Source organism: Pseudophryne corroboree, chromosome 3, assembly GCF_028390025.1.
Source record: "Pseudophryne corroboree isolate aPseCor3 chromosome 3, aPseCor3.hap2, whole genome shotgun sequence".
Lineage (NCBI taxonomy): Eukaryota > Metazoa > Chordata > Amphibia > Anura > Myobatrachidae > Pseudophryne > Pseudophryne corroboree.
In genome coordinates this window covers 220,509,272-220,516,882 of record NC_086446.1, presented here as the reverse complement: position 1 = coordinate 220,516,882, position 7,611 = coordinate 220,509,272, and positions in this window count along the sequence as shown.

Sequence of the window (7,611 nt, the reverse complement as noted above, 5' to 3'; positions counted from 1 at the left end):
TGGGTTTCCTCCGATAGAAAATTATTGGCGGTATACCCTTTCCCGCCAGAAGTTAGGGCGAGTTGGGAAACACACCTTAGGGTGGATAAGGCGCTCACACGCTTATAAAAACAAGGGGCGTTACCGTCTCCAGATACGGCAGCCCTCAAGGAGCCAGCTGATAGGAAGCTGAAAAATATCCTAAAAGTATATACACACATACTGGTGTTATACTACGACCAGCAATCGCCTCAGCCTGGATGTGCAGCGCTGAGGGGGCTTGGTCGGATTTCCTGACTGAAAATATTGATACCCTTGACAGGGACAAGATTTTATTGACTATAGATGCATTTCTATATATGCGAGATGCGCAGAGGGATATTTGCATTCTGGCATCAAGAGTAAATGTGATGTCCATATCTGCCAGACGAAGACACGACAGTGGTCAGGTGATGCAGATTCCAGACGGCACATGGAAGTATTGCCGTATAAAGGGGCGGTCCATCGGACCTGGTGGCCATGGCAACAGCTGAAAAATCCACCTTTTGTTACCCCAAGTCACATCTCAGCAGAAAAGGACACAGTCTTTTCAGTCTCAGTCCTTTCGTCCCCATAAGGGCAGGCGGGCAAAAGGGCCAGTCATATCTGCCCAGGGGTAGAGGAAAGGGAAGAAGACTGCAGCAGGCAGCCCATTCCCAGGAACAGAAGCCCTCCACAGCTTCTGCCAAGTCCGCAGCATGACGCTGGGGCAGTACAAGCGGACTCAGGTGCGGTAGGGGGTCATCTCAAGAGTTTCAGCACGCAGGGGGATCACTCACAAGTGGACTCCTGGATCCTACACGTAGTATCCCAGGTGTACATTGGAAATTCGAGACGTCTCCCCCTCACAAGTTCCTGAAGTCTGCTTTACCAACGTCTCCCTCCGACAGGGAGGCAGTATTGGGAACAATTCACAGGCTGTATTCCCAGCAGGTGATAATCAAAGTACCCCTTCTACAACAAGGGAAGGGGTATTATTCCACACTATATTGTGGTACTGAAGCCAGACGGCTCGGTGAGATCTGAAATATTTGAACACTTACATACAAGCGTTCAAATCAAGATGGAGTCACTCAGAGTAGTGATAGCGAACCAGGAAGAAGGGGACGATATGGTGTCACTGGATATCAGGGACGCTTACCTACATGTCCAAATTTGCCTTCTCACCAAGGGTACCTCAGGTTCGTGGTACAGAACTGTCACTATCAGTTCAGACGCTGCCGTTTGGATTGTCCACGGCACCCCGGGTCTTTACCAAGGTAATGGCCGAAATGATGATTCTTCTTAAAAGAAATATGGACGCTTTCCTGATAAAGGCAAGGTCCAGAGAACAGTTGGAGGTCGGAGTAGCACTATCTTAAGTAGTTCTACGACAGCACGTGTGGATTCTAAATATTCCAAAATCGCAGTTTTTTCCGACGACACGTCTACTGTTCCTAGGGATGATTCTGGACACAGTCCAGAAAAGGATGTTTTCTCCCGGAGAAGAAAGCCAGGGAGTTATCCGAGCTAGTCAGGAACCTCCTAAAACCGGGAAAAGTATCAGTGCATCATTGCACAAGGATCCTGTGAAAAATGGTGGTTTCTTACAAAGCGATCCCATTCGGTAGATTTCACGCAAGAACCTTTCCGTGGGATCTGCTGGAAAAATGGTCCGGATCGCATCTTCAGATGCATCAGCGGATAACCCTGTCTCCAAGGACAAGGGTGTTTCTTCTGCGGTGGCTGCAGAGTGCTCATCTATGAAAGGGACGCAGATTCGGCATTCAGGACTGGGTCCTGGTGACCACGGATGCCAGCCTGAGTGGCTGGGGAGCAGTCACACAAGGAAAAAATTTCCAGAGAGTGTGATCAAGTCTGGAGACTTCTCTCCACATAAATATACTGGAGCTAAGGGCAATTTACAATGCTCTAAGCTTAGCAAGACCTCTGCTTCAAGGTCAGCCGGTATTGATCCAGTGGGACAACATCACGGCAGTCGCCCACGTAAACAGGGCGGCACAAGAAGCAGGAGGGAAATGGCAGAAACTACAAGGATTCTTCGCTGGGCGAAAAATCATGTGATAACACTCTCAGCAGTGTTCATTCCGGGAGTGGAAAACTGGGAAGCAGACTTCCTCAGCAGGCATGACCTCTACCCGGGAGAGTGGGGCCTTCATCGGGAAGTCTTCCACATGATTGTAAACCGTTGGGAAAAACCAAAGGTGGACATGATGGCGTCCCGCCTGAACAAAAAACTAGACAGATATTGCGCCAGGTCAAGGGACCCTCAGGCAATAGCGGTGGACGCTCTGGTAACACTGTGGGTGTACCAGTCAGAGTATGTGTTACCTCCTATGCCTCTCATACCAAAAGTACTGAGAATCATAAGAGGGAGATGAGTAAGAACGATACTCGTGGTTCCGGATTGGCCAAGAAGGACTTGGTACCCGAAACTTCAAGAGATGTTCACGGAAGACCCGTGGCCTCTACCTTTAAGAAAGGACCTGCTCCAGCAGGGGCCTTGTCTGTTCCAAGACTTACCGCGGCCGCGTTTGACGGCATGGCGGTTGAACGCCGGATCCTGAAAGGGCATTCCAGATGAAGTCATCCCTACCCTTGTCGAAGACAGGAAGGATGTAACCGCAAAACATTTTCACCACATTTGGTGAAGATATGTTGCGTGGTGTGAGGCCAAGAAGGCCCCTACAGAGGAATTCCAACTGGGTCGTTTCCTACATTTCCTGAAAACAGGACTGTCTATGGGCCTAAAATTAGGGTCCATTAAGGTACAAATTTCGGCCCTGTCGAATTTCTTCCAGAAAGAACTGGCTTTAGTGCCTGACGTTCAGATGTTTGTAAAAGGGGTACTGCATATACAGCCTCATTTTGTGCCCCAGTGGCACCTTGGGATCTCAATGTTGTTTTGAGTTTCCTAAAGTCACATTGGTTTGAACCACTCACCACTGTGGACTTAAAATATCTCACATGGAAGGTGACGATGCTATTAGCCCTGGCTTCAGCCAGGCGTGTGTCAGAATTGGCGGCTTTATCATATATAAAGCCCTTACTTAATTTTTCATTCTGACAGGGCAGAATTGAGGACTCGTCCTCAATTTCTCCTTAAGGTGTTTTCTGTTTTTCACATGAACCAACCTATTGTGGTACCTGCGGGTACTAGGGACTTGGAGGACTCCAAGTTACTTGACGTTGTCAGGGCCCTGAAAAATATGTTTCCAGGACGGCTGGAGTCAGAAAATCTGACTCGCTGTTTAGCCTGTATGCACCCAACAAGATGGGTGCTCCTGCTTCTAAGCAGACGATTGCTCGCTGGATTTGTAATACAATTCAGTTTACACATTCTGTGGCAGGCCTGCCACAGCCAAAATCTGTAAAAGCCCATTCCAAAAGGAAGGGGGCTCATCTTGGGCGACTGCCCGAGGGGTCTCGGCTTTACAACTTTGCCGAGCAGTTACTTGGTCAGGGGCAAACACGTTTGCTAAATTCTACAAATTTGATACCCTGGCTGAGGAGGACATGGAGTCTCTCATTCGGTGCTGCAGGGTCATCCGCACTCTCCCGCCCGTTTGGGAGCTTTGGTATAATCCCCATGGTCCTTACGGAGTCCCCAGCATCCACTAGGACGTCAGAGAAAATAAGATTTTACTTACCGATAAATCTATTTCTCGTAGTCCGTAGTGGATGCTGGGCGCCCATCCCAAGTGCGGATTGTCTGCAATACTTGTACATAGTTATTGTTACAAAAATCGGGTTATTCTTGTTGTGAGCCATCTTGTCAGAGGCTCCTTCGTTGTTATCATACTGTTAACTGGGTTCAGATCACAGGTTGTACGGTGTAATTGGTGTGGCTGGTATGAGTCTTACCCGGGATTCAATATCCTTCCTTATTATGCACGCTCGTCCGGGCACAGTATCCTAACTGAGGCTTGGAGGAGGGTCATAGGGGGAGGAGCCAGTGCACACCACCTGATCCTAAAGCTTTTATTATTGTGCCCTGTCTCCTGCGGAGCCGCTATATCCCCATGGTCCTTACGGAGTCCCCAGCATCCACTACGGACTACGAGAAATAGATTTATCGGTAAGTAAAATCTTATTTTTGGGCCAATGCAGAACTGAACACAAATCGTTTTTGAGGGTGTATGTTGTGTGTGCACTCTGCACATTCTCCGGAGCCATACGTAACTCAGTCACATCTCCACTTGCAGCTGCAGGTTTGGTAACATGGCATCAATATATAGGCTATGCTCAATGAGGGAGTGTTGGGATTGTGTGGAAGGAATTGCAGGCTGTGCTGAGTAATGAATACACAAAATTATACCTATTTTCAGATGAATCTTTTACACTAGAGGTACTGTATAAAGTGCAGGAAATTATAATGATAATAGCTGTGAAACCATGGGGTTCATTTACTAAGCCTTAGAAAGAGATAAAATACCAGCCAGTCAGCTCCTAACTGCCATGTTACAGGCTGTGTTTGAAAAATGAGAGGAGCTGATTGGTTGGAACTTTATCTCCATCAACTATCTCCCCCAAGGCTTAGTAAATAGACCCTTAATTGTACAAGGCGGTGAGGCTGCAGGATGCATATGGGCAAACAATAAACATTTTTCTATCTCTCTTAAACTATTTGTCTTTTTTCTTCTCTCTTTCTTGTAAATTTACTTTCCCCCTTTTATTTTTGTTCCGTTATGTTTTCGTTAGTGTTTTAGAATTTTCTGTAACTTTTCTTTTACTTTTTTTTGTCTCTTGTGTTGTTTCTCCTGCTTCCCCCCTTTCTTTTTATTCTTGTCTATTATCTATTACTGCTTTTTTTAAAATAGTCATGGGGATCGCTTTTAAAAAAAATATCTTACCTTTGTAATGCTTGGAGAGAGCTAAAGTGGAGAACGATAAAATACCAACTAATCAGCTCCTGACATTTTTCAAACACAGCCTGATTCTCCGGGCTGTTGGTGAACTTGCTCCCGAGTGTGATGGGGACAGAAAAATGGGTATCTTTGCAGGAATGTAGTTTGTTTGATGTGTCAGGATTAAAGTTACTGGTTTACAACAATATCACAATCAATATTTTGAGGGATACACACACCCTTGATACAATCATACAACTATTCCCAATTGTATGTGTTAGGTGTTTTAAAGCACATGCACTAAACAGAGCAGTTCACTTTATGTACTGTACTTGTGCCCTGTAATAGGGCACTAAGTCCAAGTTACTATGCTTACAGATGAGAGATGTCATCATAAAGACCTGCCAGGCACAATCTGGAAAACTATCACTGCTGACAGAGTACTGTATATTGATAGGCTGACTCCTTAGCACTAGAGTGATCCTCACTCATTCTTATCATTAAAAAATCCTTAACTGCAGCCAGTGCATTCTCTGTGCTTGGCTCCCAATACAGCACTTGTTCATCTGCGACAGCAGGCTGAGTAAGCCTAAGCTTACTCAGACTACCTGATGTATGGGGGGCTTGCGAGGCCAAAGAAGCTGCTTCTCGCGATGTAGTCCTTGACCTCGCCACTCCCAGGAAATGGGGGCAATATGCCCCATTTCCAGTAACGCCTACCGCCCCCATCCCTCCCCATGAACACCTCTGCCTGTCAATCAGACAGATGCAATTGAATTACTGCAATGCGATCGCAGGACTCATTCTGTACATGCACAGAACTGTTCCAGCGCATGCAGTGGTGCAAGTGTGCGGGTACGGGTGGGTACGGCGTACCCTTAAGAATTTAGCCATGGGTACGCCATACCCACACCGACGGGCCGCCGCTCCTCGCCGCTCCATCCCAGCCTCCCTCCCTCTGCTGCACACCGATGCTCCCCGCCGCCGCCGCACCGCCGCTGATGTGAGGGGAGGAGAGCACAGACTGCGCCTCTCCTTCCCCTCAGTCTCCAGCGGGCGCAGGTGTCTCAGTTTAATTCAGCACCGCCCGCGAGCTCTGATTGGCTCACGGATCGGCACTGAATTAAACTGAGACACCCGCACCCGCCGGAGACTGAGGGGAAGGAGAGGCGCAGGCTGCGCTCTCCTCCCCTCACACAGACAGGACGGCAGCGGTGAGCAGGGGTGGGGGACATGTCTGGCACTGGGGGGGCATGTATACCTGACACTGGGAGCATATCTGGCACTTGGGGGACATGTGTACCTGGCACTGGGGGTATATCTGGCACTGGGGGGGCATGTGTATCTGGCACTGGGGGATATCGGTCACTGGGGGGGGCATGTATACCTGGCACTGGGCAATATCTGGCACTGGGGGGGCATGTATACCTGGCACCAAAGGTTTATTTGGCACTTGGGGGCATGTATACCTGGCACTGGGGGCATATCTGACCCTGGGGGGATATCTGGCACTAGGGGGACATGTGTATCTGGCACTGGGGGCATATCTGGCCCTGGGGGGACATGTGTATCTGGCACTGGGGGGACATGTGTATCTGGCACTGGGGGCATATCTGGCCCTGGGGGGATATCTGGCACTGGGGGACACGTGTTACTGGTACTCGGGGGACATGTGTAACTGGCACTAGGGGGACATGTGTAACTGGCACTCGGGGGACATGCATATCTGGCACTGGGGGGACATGTGTATCTGGCACTGGGGGGACATGTGTATCTGGCACTGGGGGCATATCTGGCCCTGCGGGGACATGTGTTACTGGTACTCGGGGGACATGTGTAACTGGCACTCGGGGGACATGTGTAACTGGCACTCGGGGGACATGCATATCTGGCACTGGGGGGACATGTGTATCTGGCACTGGGGGGACATGTGTATCTGGCACTGGGGGCATATCTGGCCCTGCGGGGACATGTGTATCTGGCACTGGGGGCATATCTGGCACTGGGGGGACATGTGTATCTGGAACTGGGGCATATCTGACACTGAGGGCATATCTGGTACTGGGGGCATTTCTGTATCTGGCACTGGGGGCATATCTGGCACTGTGGGGGCATTTCTCTATCTGGCACTGAGGGGCATTGTATATCTGACACAGTGGGGGCATTTGTGTATCTGGCACTGTGGGGCAATGTGTATCTGACACTGTAAGGCAATGTATATCTGGCACTCTGGGGGAATTTGTGTATCTGGCACTGTGGGGCAATGTATATCTAGCATTGTGAGGCAATGTGTATCTGGCACTCTGGGGACATTTGTGTATCTGGCACAGTGAGGCAATGTGTATCTGGCACTGCGGGGCAATGTATATCTGGCACTGTGGGGCAATGTATATCTGGCACTGTGGGACAACGTGTATCTGGCACTATTGGGGTCATACGTGTATCTGCTCCCCCCCCCATATGTGTATCACACCCCCATTTTCATTGGCCACGCCCCATGTGGCATTTGGTCACACCCATTTTTTGACGGCGCGCACACACACAGTACCCGTAAGACATTTTTTCTACTTGCACCACTGATCGCATGTGAAGTTTTCAGACTATCCAGAGACTTCTTGTAAGATCGCAGGAACGATCCAACCTGAATAAGGCCATTGGTCAGCAGAAACACATTCAAGCCATGCAGACAATAATGAAGTTCTTGGTAACATTATTAGACTAAAACATAGTGATAATGAATCTATAG